Source organism: Cydia pomonella, chromosome 14 (assembly GCF_033807575.1).
Source record: "Cydia pomonella isolate Wapato2018A chromosome 14, ilCydPomo1, whole genome shotgun sequence".
NCBI classification, from domain to species: domain Eukaryota; kingdom Metazoa; phylum Arthropoda; class Insecta; order Lepidoptera; family Tortricidae; genus Cydia; species Cydia pomonella.
Window position 1 is genome coordinate 8181348 of NC_084716.1, and position 21417 is coordinate 8202764.

Sequence of the window (21417 nt, forward strand, 5' to 3'; positions counted from 1 at the left end):
AAATCTTCAATATTACACAAAGAAAAAGATTTGTTTCCTCAAAGACGAAATCCGGGGATTCTCAGGATGAATTTTAGTAATTATTCCCCGCAGTCCTTTGAATTATTATGAAAAGGTAATTATTTCTCCTTTAGACCTGCGGTTTCGTGTACTATAAATTATTTAGATGCTTTTATATTTGTTTATGCTATTGTGGAGAAATTCGATATATAAAAGCGTACTAATGTTATAAAATAAGTTTCTAAAAGCCGATTCTGGTTAGGGAATGCAATAAGCGGCCAAACTTCATAGCCGGTTTCGGTTACGGTTATGCCCAAAAAATAACCGATAATCGGTTATAATCGATTACGGTTATTTTCGACGAAAAATTTACAAAGTAATTAAAAAAAATACTAAAATAAAGGACATAAAGGTACAGTTTTAGGCAATGTGAGTATACGTCTTCGTTTTCTAATAAAACACAAAATACAGTAAAAGAGAAAATATGAACTTGGACGTGATACCATATTCAATCAAAATATTTCATAAATAAGGGAAGTAAATTTAGTATATTTTTGTTATTAAAGTACACGAATGACTAAAATTATAGTCACAGGCGTCACAGCCAAAAAAGGTAGGATTTTGTAGTCAGAAGATCAATTCATACAATTGAAGTCATAAATAAATAACCGTAAACGGTTATTCGAGTTTCCAATAATCGGTTATGCAATTTAAGCGGTTATACCGATTTGCATTTCCTAATTCTGGCGTCTATATCATTATAATCATCCTGATTTATTAAATAGAAAGTAATAAACTAAGAACCGTTATTCACATATTGTAGCAATAACCATTACTCTATGGGGTCTGCGGAAGTAATTTAAGCCATTGTCCCTTAGTGCCTGTGTGGAATGACGCCCTTAACGGGCAAGTGTGACGAAAATGGTCAACTAATATAAAATAGGACTTATATCTAACCTCTTTAGGGTATACCTAAAGTTTCGAGTCTCCCAATATGAAACGTACGCAACGTTTTTAGTTTCTCACCGAACGGGCGGAGTCGGGCCGCGTCGGAACGCATTTTCAACGCCTATATTTGTAGCAAACGCGGTGGGGTCTATACGGAACCGTCCGCGTCCGCGAAGAGGCGACCTGCTTGCGGCCGTACACATTTGAAATGCGCTCCGATGCGGCCCGACTCCACCCGTTCGGTGGGAATCGTACTTAACTATCCATCTTTAGGAAAAAAACGTGATAGAATATGACCTTGACTGTACATAATACCCAAACACTATGGCACGTCTTAGGTCATAGACCTCAAAAGCTGTCGAAACCGATTCATATCGCGTGCCAAGCTTACGAAGCTTACTATACGGGTTGAAATCACAGTTAAAATAAGCAGTATCTTGACAAGCGAATACATGTGTGATTAAAGGTAATGCAGTTGCAGATGCCATCCGAAGGTAACTGGAGCTGCACTACTATTTCCACTTTACTGCTGCGGCCTTGTGGGCGCTGGCACTGTCAATATATATCGTGTCATTCACGATGACGCGTGCCTTGACTCGTATTGTCATGTTATTAAAGGTTATATTTGAAGGCCGTGGTAGTAATATCGCAACAGTTATGCAGCTGGAGTTGCCATCCGAACGTCACATTAAGGAACAACGGCACGAAGTATCGTTATAATCCCTCACTTGGTTCACTCATATCAATGGAAAGTTAGCTTAGACGTACTCTAATCCTTGTTTTTGTATCCCAGATATAAAAATGGCAGTTCGACTGCCCCAATTGTCCTGTCGATGTGTAATAATGTAGATTGCTGTAAAGTGGCTGCTGGAACTGTCATCTGGGATATAAAAACAGTGTTTAAATAGGAGATTTATTCATACTTTGGTCAAAATTTTTCTTTTCGTTGTCTTGTTTTTTGTCCCCAAAAATGTGACGGAGTGTAGTTTTTTGGATGAGATGAAATTTAGGTTGTAATTTGTTTCATGGTAAATGTAATCTACGGCTAAGAAGACATGCAGTAGCACGCATTCGTCTTTTTTATTTATTTGATAAAATAAAAAAATACAAGCGTGACAGACTGGTCCAAAACAAGACAATGAAAAGAATGTCGACCCCTTACAAGCCTAGAATAGCGTTTAGCGTAAAACTTATTTGTAATTAAAAATTAAAGCACAATTAGTAAGTTTAAATACTGCCAGTGACCTTAACGAGCCTATACCGTGACGGACTAGTGTTATCTCGATCTACGATCAGATCGGTATTATAGGGATCCGTTGGGGGCAGTGACCTCAGCGAGATAAATATTGATAACTAGTCACGCTAGGTCCATCCCATCTTTGTTCACGATTCCTCAATGTATAAAATATCGATAAGGACAAAGTGCCAGAAATAGGTAGGTACACACTACCTTAATACATGGGCAATAAGGTCGTGTATACATATTTTTGGCACAGTCCGTGTCGAGTTTAATACCTTAACTGTACAGGCATCCTGATGTCTTTTGATGAAATATGCGTAGGATGTTTCAGGATATATCAAATTTATTTTCTGTCGGCTTTCATAGTTTTTTTTTTTCATGAAGTCGGACAGAAAAGTCTTTTCATACGAAAGGACGCGTTGAAAATAGTAATATCCATACATTCCATAACCATTGTACCAGTAACATTAAATAATTGTTTTATTATTGTTTCAGATGTCCTCAACCGTTCATCAGGCTACACGGGTAGACTACATTTAAGGTATATTTCTTTCCAGTTTTCTTATAGTGTACTACAATACTTTAGAGACCAGCTCATGGTAATGAGCCCTGGTTTCCGTACTCGTCCTGTACGTGTAGGTTACTATGCGTAACCTGTATCTATGTTAGCTAAAACGTCTCAGCCACGAAATGCACGCCCTGAGCGTACACGCTGGACGCTGATACTGAGCGCTTACATAAATTAAAAACCGGCCAAGTGCGAGTCGGACTCGCGCACGAAGGGTTCCGTACCATTATCTATAAAAACGGCAAAAAAAATACGTTTGTTGTATGGTTGGCCCCTTAAATATTTATTTTATTCTATTTTTTAGTATTTGTTGTTATAGCAACAAAAATACATCATCTGTGAAAATTCATCTGTCTAACTATCACGGTTCATGAGATACAGCCTCGTGACAGACGGACGGACGGACGAACGGACGAACGGACGGACAGCGGAGTCATAGGGTAATAGTAATAGGGTCCCGTTTTACCCTTTGGGTACGGAACCCTAAAAATGTATGGCAATCGGTGTCAGTGTCAGTGTCGAACGTTTACGCCCAGAGCGTGCATATCGTATGAGCTACCTACGTTGGAAAGGACGCCAAACTCTGAACGTGGAACGCAATACACCAGACCGCTCTCTCTGTGCTCGGGCTTCTAAGGGTCCAACGGAACTCCGTACGAGAACCTCGGTACGAGTGTGTCAAAGATTTGAATCCATTGTGTATTCCATTCCTGGATAATACCGTCATCATCAGTCAAAATAAGTCCACCTTACAAAGTTGTTCTTTTCTTATCCAGTTTCCTCCATCGACCGCACCACATCCTAGAATGAATTTAGAAAAAAATGTGACTATCAAGAATCTAAACTTAACTTTCTTAACCAGTGACTTTTTTTGACAATTATATAGCACATATCCACTTTAAGTTTAACATAAGTTACAAAAACCGGATACCAGCCGAGTGCTGCAATATTTATGGCCTTGATGTAACTCTCAGTAGGTTTCGTTTTTCCTTGAAACACAGAAGGAAACGGAAAGTCAGTGCGAGATTAAATCGTTTTTTTTTAAACAAACGCCGGAAACTGACGCAGGGTACAGTAATGTGTCTTTTGCGTTGTGTATTTGCATACTTTACTCTCCGTAAATAGTGTTAACTGTTAACGTAAAATACTCATCAGTCATCAGTGTGATTATAGTTGAAGAAATATTATTTGCACCGATGAATGTTATCGCTAAAAGCTCTTTCACAATAGAGTGATAACATCATTAACACCCGACTTTGCTTAACTGCTTTGCTTACTAAATAATTTTGATCCCACGTACTTTATTTACATTTTAATGTTTTCCTGGTTTACCAACTTTTAAAATTAATATTATCTTAAATCCTGAACGAATGGTTGAAAAAAATGGTTGAATGAAAGTTTGATTTACTTACATAATAACGTCTAAATTAAATCTATATTCATCCAGACGCACAAAGTTTCGTAACTAGTTATTCTTATTCTGCTCGTTTGTCTTTTTGTATTCGCAACGATAATGTTTTATGACTAATCGGTGCAATTATATTTCGTCCACTAAAATTTAAAACACTTAAAATTCCTTACCCAACAATATTTGTCTCTCAGAATTCATGTCTCTGAATTGTATTTACATCGAGTGAATGTCATTGTATAATCTTGAGTGTCGAGTGAAATATAGTGATATTATTTACTAAATGGTTAATTGGTTACACGATTACATTAAGGGGATCCCTTTCTTTCCCATATTCTTATTGTTCCGAATTTCGATAGTCAGAAATTGATATCCATATAATTAAAGAACATAAAGATCAATAGTCATAATTTTTGCTAAGCATAACGTTTAATAGTTCGAACATTATCATTCTATAATATTAAATACTATAATCGCAAAAGTTATAAAATTGATTAGTATAACATTCTAAGGCCTATGCATTATTATTCAGAAATATTTTAAGGCATACATTTTAACGAACTAATGGTTATTATTCATATAGTTTTAATTACTAAAGTGAATTACGTCTAAGAAATCATATCTACACCACTTTATACACATACATAAATATATTTACTCAGAAAAGTTTAAAGACATACTTTTGAAGGTGCTTCTTTTTATAATTATGCCTTTCGATAATGTCTTGTTAAAATTATGTTGTAAAATAAGAATAAAAGAAACTTATGTATCTAGATAGGTTCGTTAGTTACTTTGTGTTCCTCAGAGTGAAAATAGGAGTCCCGTGAAGCGAGGTTTCCTCGACTCGTTAGCGGCACAAAATGCATTAGTAAGCTACATTACATGAAATTTAGGAAACGGCATGGTAGTCAGTAAGCCAAACAAAAAAAAACCTTTTCCCCAGGTAGGTTCGTTAGTTACTTTTGAAGGTGCTTCTTTTTATAATTATGCCTTTCGATAATGTCTTGTTAAAATTATGTTGTAAAATAAAAATAAAAGAAACTTATGTATCTAGATAGGTTCGTTAGTTACTTTGTGTTCCTCAGAGTGAAAATAGGAGTCCCGTGAAGCGAGGTTTCCTCGACTCGTTAGCGGCACAAAATGCATTAGTAAGCTACATTACATGAAATTTAGGAAACGGCATGGTAGTCAGTAAGCCAAACAAAAAAAAAACCTTTTCCCCAGGTAGGTTCGTTAGTTACCTTGTGTCCCTCAGAGCGAAAACAGGAGTCCCACGAAGCGGGACTCCGTCAACTCGTTGGCGGCACGAAATGGATTAATAATCTACACGAAAAATAGGAAACGGTGCAAAAGTCAGTAAGCCAAACAAAACAAAAACCTGTTTCGTCAGGTAGGATCGTTAGTTACCTTGTGTCCCTCAGAGCGAAAACAGGAGTCCCGCGAAGCGGGGCTCCGTCAACTCGTTGGCGGCACGAAATGGATTAATAAGTTACATGAAATATAGGAAACGGAGGTAAAGTCAGTAAGCCAAACAAAAAATCATGTTTCCTCAGGTAGGTTCGTTAGTTACCTTGTGTCCCTCAGAGCGAAAATAGGAGTCCCGCGAAGCGGGGCTCCGTCGACTCGTTGGCGGCACGAAATGTATTAATAAGTTACATGAAATATAGGAAACATTAAATAAAAGAAATATAAAATTAGGAAATATAGGATAATTATTACGAGTGTTTTTTATTGAATGCGACATTATGAAGTCTGGCAACACCAGAACATTGAATTGTATAGTAACTAATCATGTGAATATCGATCATTATACCTTGCGAAAATAGACCTTACGACAATTATTATAAACAAGTTTATTACCTTCTACATTATGTAATGATATAGAATATTATGACTAACAATAATGATGACCTGCAAAAATCGGATCTACAATTTATGTCGTTTAATTTTATGACTATTAACAATATGACTAATAAAAATTATGGTAGAAAACGTTATGGACTGAGAAAATCGGAACTAACAATTTATGGGAACCAATAGAGACCCTTACATTAAGCTTTCGCTAAGTAGAAAATTTAATTGTAAACATCATTATTCGCTCCGAACTAATTTCATGAAGATAGGTACTTAAGAATATTATTTTTAATAATATTGATCGTGCTAAAGAATTTTAATTGCACAGTCAATCTTGCTAAATGAAAAAAAAATAAAGCCGCACTTACACTACTTAAGATTTTTTGTATCTACCCTTCAAAGAACCCGATAACACATGTTTAACACCCGCTGACCCGTTTAACGACGAGCGTTTTTGCCTACAAGTCACACTTCTTAAGTATACTAATCTGTGACGGTTCCTATTTCAATTTCTTGCCGAGTAATGGCCAATCGTAGACTCAGACGTAAGTACCAGTGTTGGGCATAATGCAATTAATTTGTAATTGCATTATGCATTAAATTACATTTAATGCAATTACTTGTAATGCATTACGCTCGTAATTGATTTAAATTTAATTTGAATTACCTGGTAATTTTTAATTGAAATTACATTAAATCGTAATTGCATTACGCAATTACGTTGTGTAAACTTTTTATTACTTACACAAACAGGATCAAATTTACCCACGTGGAATGGTTAAGGAAAATATTCAGTCTAGTTTAAAACATTTATTGGATAAACATTTTCCAAAATACAATTCAAATTACTAATAAGCATTTAAAGGATAAGTATTTATAATAAGGTATAAGTATTTTTTTAGTCTTACATTTTCTTAGTAATATGAATTTAACAAGTTTAAGTGTTAATCTTCGAATGGTAATATAATCATATCCGGGAGGTACAGTCAACTGCAAAAAGGTTCATATATGTGTCATTCGTAAACAAAAGGGACCTTGTGGCGGAACGTGAGTTATCTAAAGGATATAAATCTAGAAACATATACCTAACTATTAATACAACAATCAACCCACCTAAAAATACCGCCATAAGGTACCTTTTGTTTTGGACTGACACAAATAGCGTCCAAAGTTGAATGTAAGAACTAAAACACGTACTATAAAACTTACACAAGTATGTAAAAAAAATTAGTTGAACATTTTGAGGATAAGTTTCTTAAAATTGGGTTGCAAAATTTGGCCTTAACATATTAAATTAAAACACAAACCCAGAAACAAGTAAGTAGAGCATGCTATATAAAAACAATGAAAATGTTTTACTAAGTGAGTGAAATTTGTAATGCTTCTAATTGCATTGCGAATTACATTTTGTAATACAGTGAAATTTTAATGCAATTAGAAATTACATTTCCGTAATTTCAATTCATAATTAAATTACATTTCGTAATTGCTATTCATAATTCGTAATGCAATTACTTTTTGCCCAACACTGGTAAGTACATACTAGTGGTCCAAGCAAATCATGTTGTATTGACCTGTAAAAGGCCCTTGAGGGTTGAGGACTACTTGCAGAGTATTTTTTTTTAAATTTATTGCGAGATTGTATTGATAAAAAAGAGACACATTGCTTGCGAACTTCGAAATTTTTGTTTATGTATAAACGCAATTATTGCCATTATTGGTGATGTCTGACTCTACTTGAGTTGAGGTATTTAAAAGGCAAAAAAAGGATATGGACCGCGGTCCGCCATTTGGTGATCCCTGGTCTAGCGAATGAGAAAAACAACACATTCAGCGCCATACGTTAGAGAGGGAATTCTGTACATACTATTGTCTATTTTGTGCCGTGAGTGAGTATAGGCCATAAAAGCTCCCATTGCGCGTGCTCGCGTTTCCAACGTTAACACTTGGCAACTGAATATATATTTTCCATGTAAAAAGCGTCCCTCAAGTGTAGGGTTATCAACTTATCGCGTAGTTTTTGTCTCGCTCTGAGAAGTGTGACGATTAGTGCCGTCCTTTTTTGTCCTTTTCAATCCATTTCTTTTTTGTTGAGTTAATGGGCATGCGTAGACGATTTCAGTGAAATTGCATGAGAAAATTACTCGATGTAAATATGTGGAAAGTTCTTTGTTGTGTTACTTGGGGGAGTTTTGTCATTTAACTTTTCGTTCCGCATGTCCGGCGCACGTCTTTTCAGATTGTTTGATGTAAAATGTAGAACACTAAATGGCAATCATCATCATTTGCCACGACTCATGATCATTTTTTTTATTTTTTTTTTATAATACCACGACGGTGGCAAACAAGCATACGGCCCGCCTGATGGTAAGCAGTCACCGCAGCCTATGGACGCCTGCAACTCCAGAGGTGTTGCATGCGCGTTGCCGACCCTAAACTGAATTGGCGTAGGCACAAGTTTTTATGAAAGCGACTGTCATTTGATTTTCTAACCCAATCTGACCGGTAAAGTCAGAAATAGGTTTATCCTTATTTCTCATAAGTACCTGAGATTTTTTTTAATGCAATAAACAACATTTTATTTAGCGGAGCGCACTCGTAGCACCTAAGGGCTTGTGCACAAATCACGTGAGGTTTTTTCGGCTACATTTTTGACCCCCTCTCCCCCTTGGTGACATTTGGTGAGGTTCTTGGCTTACCCCCCCCCCTCCACCACATAACCTCACGTGTATTTTTATTATATTTTTCATTCGACATAATTTTAAAATAAATAGTACTGTATAGAGCCAATCTTGTTTATACTTGCTATTTTGAAGTGCCAAGTGAAGATTTATGTTTAACGAAACCAAAAGTATGTAGTAGATATTTTTTCTTCATTTCGTTCACTATAGAAAAAAACACGTGAGGTCTCCTTATACCCCTCCTCCCCCAACGTGATTTGTCGTGTTCTTTTCGTGCCCCCCTCCCCCCCTTTCGAACTAACTAATAACTTAATACTGTAGGTACCGTACCATTGTTAAAAAATACAGCGAATTAAAGTTTTTCGTACAAAACTTGTATTTCCTCTATTTCGTTTGTTTTATAAACTAGAGCTAAATATGTTAACGGCACCAGCCATGGGACATCTAATAGAAAATTTGGAGTATTTTGATATTTTCTCGGCACCTGTAAAATTTCTACCACGTTATGCGTTAAAAGTTGAATGTTCATATTCGTCCTTTATGTTTTCAATGTAATTAATGAAAGATAGTGCCATTGGTTTTAATATTATTAACAAATTGAAACTAAGTTTTTTTTGCTCCAGTCATGAGATGTGTATGGCGCCATTAATTCTAAAATAAATGAAAATCAATGAAACATGAAACTTAAGCAGCTCTATGGCTATCTATAATTAGGTATTTATTTTACAGAATTTGTCTATACCATCCCATTACTGATACCTGTTTCATTATAGGTGTGTTTACTATATACACTTATTACAACACTAGATATACACACAATACAATACAATACAATACGACTACAATACTCTTTATTGCCCACCTCAATACATAAACAATACAAATAATAAAACACATAAAGAAGAGGTAAACAGCAGGCGGTCTTATCGCTAAAAAGCAACAACAACATGCCCGTGCAAAGTTTCATTACAATCCATTAAAATGAGAACGTAACTCCGTTTGCATGGGAAGGTGAAATTCGACCGAGCTTACCGGAGACTTCCGCAAAGTAAATGAATTTTTTATATATATAGGTATATAATATGATACACACGTCCATAAATAATATACATAGCTTTATTTACTTTAACATTTTACAGCTTTCGAACAAATTTGCCAATCCTAAGTACACACTCAAACACCTATTCATTACATATAGTTACAATTTACTTCGTCTATTAATTCATGGAACAACCTCAGTTAACTATTAATGTGAGTAAATATTTCTCATAACTTATTTACGATTTCGTATTCAAATCTACATAATAATTAATAATAAGGTATCGATTCGATGCTTTGGAATAACCTTAATTAAATAGCAATTTATATTTTACCAGTGATGGTCAATATTGATGTAAATGTATTGTTCAATGCAAAACTAACAATATATATCTCTCATTTACGTTGCTGAGCATTGGCAGTGATATATAATACGAATAGGTACACATACATCAACACACACATTATACATACATTATTGCTGCGGCCTAGTGTATTATTCATGTTTTTAGACGACCGGTTTGGCCTAGTGGGTAGTGACCCTGCCTACGAAGCTGATGGCCCCGGGTTCAAATCCTGGTAAGGGCATTTATTCGTGTGATGAGCACAGATATTTGTTCCTGAGTCATGGGTGTTTTCTATGTATTTAAGTATTTATAAATATTTATATATTATATATATCGTTGTCTAAGTACCATCATCACAAGTTCACAAGCCTTATTGAGCTTACTGTGGGACTTAGTCAATTTGTGTAATAATGTCCTATAATATTAATTAATTAATTTATTTATTTATTTACAGCTTTTCGGTGAAGGAAAACATCGTGAGGAAACCTGCATACATCTGCGAAGAAATTCAAAGGTGTATGTGAAGTCCCCAATCCGCATTGGGCTAGCGTGGGGACTATAGCCCGAGCCCTCTCGCGCATGAGAGGAGGCCTGTGCCCAGCAGTGGGACGTATATAGGCTGAATTATTATGAGGTGTGTGTAGTAGTGTAAGATATAGATATACATAAGTTGACGATGTACATTGAGTTAGTTACAATACAGACGCTCGCGAGTAAGCACTTGTGTTTGATTTCACCTCTCAGTCCCATACATGCCACATGGCGACCGTGACCTCGAGCGCGGGCTCCGCCGGGCCGCACGATGTAAGTGTCAGCGTTTTCGCCGCCTCAGGGTTAGCGTGATTATTACAATATGGGCTGCGTAAGCGACAGTACTGCAGACTATTAATACGATTATGGACAATTTTCGTGTAGAAAAAATACAGTAACTCAGGCGTGATGGGGCAAGGATACAGCAAACAGGAGGAGAAAGAGGTTGTGATCACCCAGAATGCGGTTGGATCGAATGATGCGACGGGCACGAGCGAGCATCACACAAAGGTCAATAACATCCTTATAAGCGTTCTTTTCGTCGTACTCGCCCTCATCGGTTGCTGCGTCCTGTACAAGTTTTTCAAGAAGGCACAGCAAAAATACATACACAAAGAAGTCAGGAGAGAAGTTTGGGCACGATTGCAAGCTAGGCTGTCCATGAGGAAGTCAGTTCCGGCCAAGGACGACGAGGAGGAAGGCGCATAAGCGGTGGATGAAAGCGCGGCGTTCTACGTATAGTGTGTGTGTGAAGTGAAAAGTGTCGGGAGTGAAAAGCGTCGGAAATGTTAAGGGTATGAATTTAGAATTACAGACTATATATAATAAGTTAGAAAATATACGCATATACCTACGAAAATTAGGCGAGGCTAGAAGGCAACTAAAACAAGGTCAGGAAAAAATTGACAATGCACAGTTGATATATGAGGACTACCGATCTTTAATCACTTCTGTTAATTTAGATGATCTGTCTGAGTCCGAGGAGTGTTATATTTTAGAATTATTATGTGAAAAAATAGATAAAGCTTATAGTAAAATTTTACAATATAAAGTCTTAGAGTGTGTAACCGAAAAACCAATTAAAATGGAGAAAAAATTCGAAATAAAGGAAGCGAACAGCTTAATACCTATTTTGGACGGCAAGGAGGAGACCGTGGAAAAAATGATCTCCGGTATTGAAATGCTAGACAGTATATTGAACGAAAGTTGCGAGAAAAAATTACTAATTTCATTTGTCCTTAAAACGATAATTAATAAAATTGCGCAACTAAAACTTAAATCGAGTTATGAAACTGTTGTCGATTTAGTGACTGATCTACAAAAATATTTGTTGCCGAAGAAATCCGCAGTCTCTTTACTTGAACAATTAAATAACATAACACAGCGCGATATGTCTATTACTCAATATGGTGATAAGATCGAGGAGTTGTTCATTGGCCTAACGATAGCGCAAGCCGACGGGAAGCCCGAGGCGCGCGATGTCCTTAGACCAATCAACGAGTCCTTAGCTATAAAGAAATTCACGGACGGTTTGAGGAACCGCCGTCTTAGTACCATTTTAGCAGCCCGAGAATACACAGAATTAAAAGAAGCTGTCAGAGCTGCCCAAGACGAGGAGCTGGCGCGACCCCAGCCCGAGCCAGTAGTCATGAACATGAACTACGGCTACAGAAGAGGTTTCCAGCAGCCACAGCGCTACGGCTGGCGTGGGCGCGGGCCCACCAGCTACCAACCCAATCGAGCCAGAGCCTACCACAGCCCATGGATACCACGCTATCCCACTAATAGAGGTACTGTACCTAGTAATAATTTTCACAGGGGCCGTGGACAACGTACGAATTTTAGGGGACATCCCAGTACTCGCAGGAGTCGTGGACACCGCGGAAACGTGTATACATATACACACGAGCCGCAGACCCCTCATAGTTCGACAAGTGACGAGACAGACAGAGTTCAGTTTTTTCGAGCATAAAGTTTTAACTATATGTGACGGATTAGACTATGTAAATTTTACTGTAGGTGGAAAAAATCTTATTCTTATGATTGACAATGGCGCAAGTATATCAATTTTACAACAAAGTAACGTTCCCACAGAATCGCAGATATATGAGAAGGGTACTATTATATCAGGAGTAGGTGGCAGTATTACTAGTAAACAAGTGGCGGACGTGACTTTACATGACGGAAATACGATACAGATTAGGCATAGGTTTCACGTTTTGCAAGATCAGGATATGCCGTGTCATGCGGACGGAGTACTTGGTTTAGACTTCATGCGAACTTATAATGCGATCATAGACTTAACAAAGGACGAGCTTACTTTGCATTATGGAAATCAAAGGTGTGTGTTACGAATACAAAGAAGTAATGAAAACGAAACTTGTTTATCTTTGCCAGCGAGAAGTGAGTCTATACATTTAATTAAAGTAAAATCATTCGATTTAGGAAAGGATTACGTTATAAACTCCGAAAAATTGGCCGAAAATGTATTTTTGGCGGGAAGTATAAGTAGAGTTAAGCAAAGTAGAATACCAGTGCGAATTTTAAATACAAGTGACGAAAACATAAAATTACCTATTTTTGAACCTACTTTAGATAATTTGAGTGATTATAACATTTGCAACTTTCAAAAATGCGACAACGGAGTAGAAAGGGTTAAAAGGTTATTGTCATCTTTGAAGTTAAATCATTTAAATGACGAAGACAGAAAACTTATAGAGTCAATATGTGCCAAATACGCCGATGTTTTTTATTTAGACGGGGATAAATTAGGAACTACGAATGTATCGACCCAAAGTATCACTGTGAAACCGGACACGAAACCCATATATACGAAACCGTATAGGTTGCCAGCGTCAATGAAATCGGAGGTTAATAGGCAAGTCGATCAAATGATTAAAGACGATATAATTGAAGAATCTAAAAGCGATTGGAATAGTCCGATACTATTAGTACCAAAAAAGTCTGACAACAATACAAAGAAATGGCGTTTAGTCATCGACTACCGAAAAGTAAACAATGTTATCCAGGACGATAAATTTCCACTGCCAAATATTACCGATATTTTAGATTCTCTGTCGGGTGCAATATATTTTAGCCATCTTGATTTACAGCAGTCTTATTATCAAACAGCATTGGACGAAGACAGTAGGAATATAACTTCGTTTTCATCAGGTCAAGGTCAATTCCGTATGAAAAGGCTCCCAATCGGCCTCAAAATCAGTGCCAGTGCATTTTCCCGGGTAATGTCAATAGCAATGTCAGGACTTTCATATGAAAAGTGTTTTATTTACATGGACGATCTAGTTGTTTTCGGCAGAAACATGGACCAACACAATAGAAACTTAATCGACGTATTAGAAAGATTACGTAAGGTCAACTTGAGAGTAAACCCACAAAAATGTGATTTTCTGAAAAAACAACTACTTTATTTAGGGCATGTAGTATCAGCGGAAGGCGTGTTACCAGATCCGCAAAAAACTAAAGTTTTAGAGAATTACCCAACACCAACAAACAGTGATGAAGTTAGGAGATTCGTAGCCTTTTGCAACTACTATAGGAAATTTATTCCAAATTTCGCAGAAATAACATTACCATTGAACAAATTATGTAGGAAAAATATACAATTTCAATGGACAGAGGAATGCCAAAATTCGTTTAATAAATTAAAAGAGAAACTTATTACTCCCCCAATCTTACAATACCCAGATTTTTCATCAGAAAATGAGTACATTTTGAAAACAGATGCATCCTCAAGGTCAATCGGTTCGGTACTATGTAACAAAGATCAGAGACCTATAGCTTATGCTAGTAGACCCTTGAATAAAGCCGAGTTAAATTACCCTGTCATTCAAAAGGAGCTTTTAGCAATCGTCTGGAGTGTACGCTATTTTAGACCTTATTTATTTGGAAAACAGTTCACAATAATGACGGACCACAGACCACTCTTATACCTTTTCAGCATGAAGGATCCGTCAAGTAGATTAATTAAATTTAGATTGCAATTAGAGGAATATGACTATAAAATAGTATACATAAAAGGAAGTTCGAACGTAGTGGCAGACGCGTTAAGTAGAATTTCAATTTCGTCCGACGAATTAAAAAGTATGAGCGAACAAGTTACAGTTATGACAAGGAAACAGAGTAAAAAGTTGAGGCAAGAGGAGGAGTTGTGTGACGAGAGTGTAGGAGATCTTAGTATACCCGAGAATTCAAGGTCTGATCAGCCGAGAATTGCGGAAATATTAAGAAAACCTAATGACTCAATAGAAATGTTGATTGAATCAGAACACGAGTTAAGAAAATTAAGAAAAAATAAGTTAATAACTAGAGAAAAAGATTGTTTCGCGTACGCAAGGGATAAAAAACGTCTCTACATAAACCTTAACTATATGTCTCATTTCACGCGAGCCGTATTTGTGAATATGTTGAGTGATTTCTGTAGAAATATAAATATAGACAAGTTATGTATGATAAAAGATGATAAAAACGCGTTATTTATAAAAACATTGTTAAATGAAATAAAAACGATGAAAGACTGGTCCGGACCGCGAATAAAAATCCTAGGAAATATAATCCGAATAGATGACAAAGACGAGAGACGAGTTATCATTAACGACTATCATTTACTACCAACCAGCGGACATGCCGGCGTTCGCCGAATGGTTAGTAACATCAAGTCTAAATATTATTGGTCAACTTTAGAGAGTGACGTCAGAGACTTCGTGAAAAAATGCAGTAAATGTCAAGTAACAAAGTACTCTAAAAATATACGACAACCTATGGTTATCACGACAACAGCGTCGTCAGCATTCGAGAAAATATACCTCGACTTGCTTGGACCGCTAGACACCGATACGGAAGGTAATAAGTACATCCTAACGTTGCAATGCGAGCTAACGAAATATATTGAAGCTTACCCATTGCAACGCAAGGATGCGATTAGCGTAGCAAAAACTCTAGTTAGTAATTTTATATTAAGATACGGTATTCCAGGTATGATATCAACGGACCGAGGTACCGAGTTTATGTCATCCACTATGGAAGAAGTATGTAAGTTACTAAAAATAAATAAGATTAATTCGACCGCTTATCACCACCAATCGATAGGTGCTTTGGAAAATATGCACAAACATTTAGCCGCTTTTATGAGAATTCAGTGCGATGGTCACCCGGACACATGGAGCGATTGGCTACCGTTCTGGTGCTTTGCATACAATACAACAGTACATTCAATTACAAAGTATACCCCATTTGAATTGGTTTTCGGAAAGAAATGTCAAATCCCTAGTAATCTGATTAAAACTGTACAACCACTGTATAATCCCGATAATTATGCTCTAGAATTAAAATACAGACTACAAATAGCTCATAAGGATGCCAAGGAAAATTTGTTAAAATCTAAGGAATTACGAAAACAATATTATGATAAGTTATCTAACTCAGTGACTTATAAAAAAGATGATCTAGTTTTGATTAAGTCAGAAGCTGGAAAAAAATTTGATAATCTTTTTAAAGGACCTTTTAAAGTGACTGAGGACGATGGAGTAAATGTTAAGTTAGAAATAGATGGTAAGATCGATCTTGTTCATAAAAATAGGACTAAGATTTTTAACCAGTGACTCATGTGTCACTGCTCTTTTTTTTTTGTCATGTTGTGTTAACATTAATAGTTTGACTTTATGTAAACATATTTCATAATTGTGTTTTGTTGTACTATCGATATGTTTAGATTTCTTTAAATAAATCAAAATGTTTGATAGTGTATACATAGTTTTATATAAAAAAAAAATTAATTTACATCAATTTTTTTTTCTCAACAACCCCCCAGATGAGGTGTGTGTAGTAGTGTAAGATATAGATATACATAAGTTGACGATGTACATTGAGTTAGTTACAATACAGACGCTCGCGAGTAAGCACTTGTGTTTGATTTCACCTCTCAGTCCCATACATGCCACAATTATTATTATTATTTATTTATTTATTTTATAGGACAATTTCTAGAGAACGACCTAGACCCACAGTAAACTCACTAAAAAGAATGTTTGAGATAATCACACAAATAAATGTCCTAACCTGGAATCGAACCCGTGACCTACTGCATCGTAGGCAGGGTCACTACCGACTAGACTAGAAGGCCGTCAAGCCGCCTAGTGGTGGGGGGTTAGATGCGATACGGAATATTCATATCTTTCGCATAATTAATGCACGATACGTCATAACTTTATCGACATCGACTTCCGAGTAAAGACTTGTCCACTTGTTAAACCTCAAACAAAATTGCACCCGCACAAACCGGTGTATTATCAATTATCATACCCGCAGGTTTTCTCATATTCCCTGAGAGCTCAGCTCAGTCCTAATTTGATATTGCGGTGAGCCTAATATCCCCGCGGCCATAACGCGGTCCCGCGGAGTCTAAAGCCAGTTGAAACGGATATGAGTTTTATAATGGTAGGAAGAATCATAATTATGTTTGTAGGATGCTTTTGCTAACGGTAAAAAAGCCACTTTTTACCGGGGATAGTGGGTCCGTACCAAAAAGTTTACTCGATCGCCTGATCTGCACATTCTTTTGTAATAACCTATTTATTGTGGCAATTTAGGCATTTAGCAGCAGAACTTGACCACTAATCGAGTATAGTATGTTGAAGCAATGGAAGTGCCAGAAGTCGGTGCAACATCATTGGATATCTTCATAGGTCACATCAAAGCAACCACAGAATCTGAAACAGAATGGACAATATCGCATCGCATATATCATAGATAAACTAGTGCAGAGTTATACCACCATAACAATATACGTATAAAATATCATTGTGTACAACAAAGTGCTACTTTCTAGTAAAATTTTAGTAGTAGCATGAAAATATAATTTTTATTTAATATCTTGCTCTATTTTCGTGCTAGCTATGCTATGCTAGAAATATCGAGTTCAGTATCCTCCTGAGGAGAACCGACGGCGACCATTTGAATTTATGTCATCTAAATACGACGCTAGAGGGATTGGTTGAAGTTTGAAGTTGTATTGGAGTTGGTTGGAAAAATGCAGCAAATAAATATATTTATTATTAGTTAGTAATCTCCTATTTTATTATTACTTTCGATTGTTAAATACTATATTTTACAAACTAAACTGGATATAAGTAGTTACCTGACAGAGTTCCTGACCCGATTCAATCAAATCAGTTCGTTGGTGGCATAATGGCATAATAACAGCTGCAAACCAAATTATGTAAATTCTGTTTTGCTTAATCAGATACCAGTAAGTTGTTAAAAAGAATGTTAACATTTCATATGATAAGCTGTAATTAAAATATACTTACTGGCTTTCTGGGTTAAGAGTGATTTTTCATATTTTATAAAATGCAAGCCTTCCTGAGAACAATGGTAAGTATGTTTTATTATTTCGCGCTTTTCCGTCTGCATTTCTGCATACTTAAACTTATTTATTTACAAGTATAGCACGTTTGCCACCAGTAAAGTATGGAAATGCAATTTTCTTGTGCTTATTCGACGATAAAAGAAATGATAATTTTATCGCCGACAATTTGAAATTTCCACTCCCGTATTTCTTGCTGTTGGAGAAGTGAAACTATTCATGTTACTTTCAAAATAGCGGGATAATATTAAAATACGTGCGTCCACATCCACATCAAGATGTATACCGGGATGGGACTATAACAGGAGCAAAAAATTGAACTGTAGGCTGTACTCCTCAAACTGACGAACATTTTCTCAACGACTTTTAAAAATAACTAGTTTTGATTTTTAGTGCATTTTAAAGTTTATTCTACTTAAGACGCAATGTACTGCGAATTTTGTTATGTTTAATACGTGTTTTTAATTTTGTCGCATTGCGTATGTTCTGTCCCACAGGCGTACGCGGTATGGCACATATTATAGGATCCTACAAACAAACAACGTCAATTACAACGATGATGGCGTAGGTACCTACATTGAAAACGATATTTAATTTGCATGAAAAATAGTAAATCTAAACTACATCATTTTTAAAAGTTATTGACCAAAGTGACATCGTTTGAAGAGTAAAATCCAGGTTTAAATTATTTTCTCGAGTTACAGGCCCACCTGGTATACAAGAATTAACGTTTCGAAAATTTTACTCATGTCAAACGAAGTTGGGATCGATTTAAATGCAACACACTGAGGCTAGGTTCACACGGCGTTAATTTTTCCCGTAAACCGTATACAGGATTTTATTGAATACCGCAGTGACAGCAAAATTTGTATGGCTACTTACAAAATCGTTAACACGGCGTCTATGCGAGAAAGCCGTCTAGCCGTGTGAACGATAAGACTAGGTTCAGATTCAAAGTAATCAGACTGCTCCAGCGTTACTTCTGCAGTATTGCGGTGCGTGGGCCGTGCGGCATCAGGGCGTTTTCAGAATTAGGGTCCGTAGCGTAATGGTATTCCAACCACCAAAAAATTTTTTTTAAACTAAAAATGGGTTTTATTAAATCTACTTTATCGATATTTTATTTCTTTCGATATACATTATTTATATACTCAATAAATAACTTTAAACGTAATGACAATCAATGTGAAGATCCATTACGTCACAAATTTTAGGTAGTTAAACATTTGCGGCATCAACTACAAGCCCAACAAAGTCGACCTTTGCCAGCTGACCCTTGAGTATAATGTAGTCTTATGGCGTGGGCGTACTAAAGACGGCGATAATCAAACTACTGCATATTCTCTCGTCCCTAATCCGTATTACTCGAATTACATGTGTCACATATGCCGCGTGACAGCCCTAATTGACGCAGATTTGAGAGGCAATATGATACGCGGTAGCCCTAGGCTAAAGGGGCTATTGTCATTAATTGAGTTCAATTTGTAAATAGGTTAACTTTTGATAGAGGCCGATTGATCTTTAGAACTTATAATTTGTAGACATTTACATTTTCTCCATTTATTCTGGGAGTTAGAGTTATTGCCTTGTGACACTTAATCACAAATTAGTACTTAATTTTTGTAATCATAAGTACCTACTACCTTCTTACCACATATCGGCAAGAGAATAAAATGATTAAGAGAGCGTAACGGAAAATTTTAGTTTTTTCACATGCTTTTAATCACGCGAAAATGTTAAGAAAAAATTCACAGCAAACTCAAACATTTATTTAGCAAATAGACCAAGGGCACTTTTAAACTTCAATTCAAAGTCACAAAAAATTATAAAATAGGAAATACAAAATACATATATATTCTATCAATTAATTCTTATTAACTATATTTTCAAGGGCAGACTCTGTTCAAAAGGTTAAAGTGCCTTTTACACTATTGTGGTTGGTTTTTTTTTAAGTTTAAATTATACGCGTAGGTGCGTAATCTTAATTATATTCATTGTCGAAAAATATTTATATAGTATTTTCTTTTACCTACATTGATGGCAAAAAGCCGGTATGCATTACTTTCTAGAACCCTATATTGCAGCATCTAAAAGCGAACAATAGAGCCCAGATAAAGTTATACGTGTAAGGCCGAGTTTTTATTATATCCCCACATGTTTTTATAGCAAAAATATATCATTTCAATCACGTCTCTATAGAAATACGGCCCAAACACGGTACCTAGCGACACAAAGGCCTTCGAAAAGGTCATTCATCGATGCGGCATTTTTCTCACAAACACTCACTTATTAAATATCTGATATTTATCCGGATTATAGATGGAGGAAATATTCGATCAGTGATATTGCGAGGGAATTGAATATACTTACATTACGTCTTTAACTATAAGTATTGTGAATGCAATAAACAATGATATCAGGCAATCAGGTTAGGGTAAAAAATACATGAACTCAAATATGAGAATTTAAGTTTTTTTGACTTCCAAAATGAAAAAAAACCAATGGTACCATTCCTTACATTTTATTGAAATAAAGACTGTAAAGCAACTATATAATAGTTATAAACGCAATATTTCACCGTCAAAATAGCAAGTTTTTTGTTTTCGATACTTCAAAGCAACTTTAACTTGATCGTGGCGTCATGATCTAGTACCGCTTAGTAAGGGGCCTTACACGCGTAGAGTACGATTGTCGATCTGTAGGGTCTGCGTCCTACATTCACCCAACCTTAGATGATATTAAATAGATAATGAAACATATTATATTTTAGCTTTTACCGTTATACGCAATGTGCATTTTTAGTTAATAGCATACGTAACGGTAACATTGTTACTAGTCAATGTTACGGTACAGACAGTTGTAAAAGTATTGTACCTATAATCTATATCCTTTTCTTTGTCGGCACTTACCCTTTGTGTATTTATCCATCTTTGTTTTATTTCTTTGTCGGTGTCCGAATATTGGTAACTTTAGGTTATAAAAGCGGTGGTGGCCGAGTGGATATGACGTCCGACTTTCAATCCGGAGGTCGCGGGTTCAAATCCTGGCTCGTACCAATGAGTTTTTTCGGAACTTATGTACGAAATATCATTTGATATTTACCACTAGCTTTTCGGTGAAGGAAAACATCGTGAGGAAACCTGCATACATCTGCGAGGAAAATCATAGGTGTATGTGAAGTCCCCAATCCGCATTGGGCTAGCGTGGGGACTATAGCCCGAGCCCTCTCGCGCATGAGGCCTGTGCCCAGCTGTGGGACGTATATAGGCTCAATTATTATTATTATTAGGTTATAAACTAATTTGTAGCTAGTGTGAGAAACGCTAGGATTCGCCATGTGCAAAACCATCATCGGTTCTGTACTGCAATATCTATATATCAATAGATCTATCGCTCCCTATTTGCAAATTTTTGTTAG

General features: G+C 36.3%; 1 protein-coding gene across 1 annotated transcript in view; it reads left to right on the forward strand.

The window, feature by feature from the left end:
* LOC133524853 (uncharacterized) overlaps positions 1–21417 on the forward strand; it is a 281791-nt gene that overhangs the window by 161604 nt on the left and 98770 nt on the right. The window contains exon 2 of the mRNA XM_061861000.1: positions 2684–2729. The gene's annotated coding sequence lies outside the window, so the exon portion shown is untranslated. The remainder of the gene's footprint in view (positions 1–2683; positions 2730–21417) is intronic.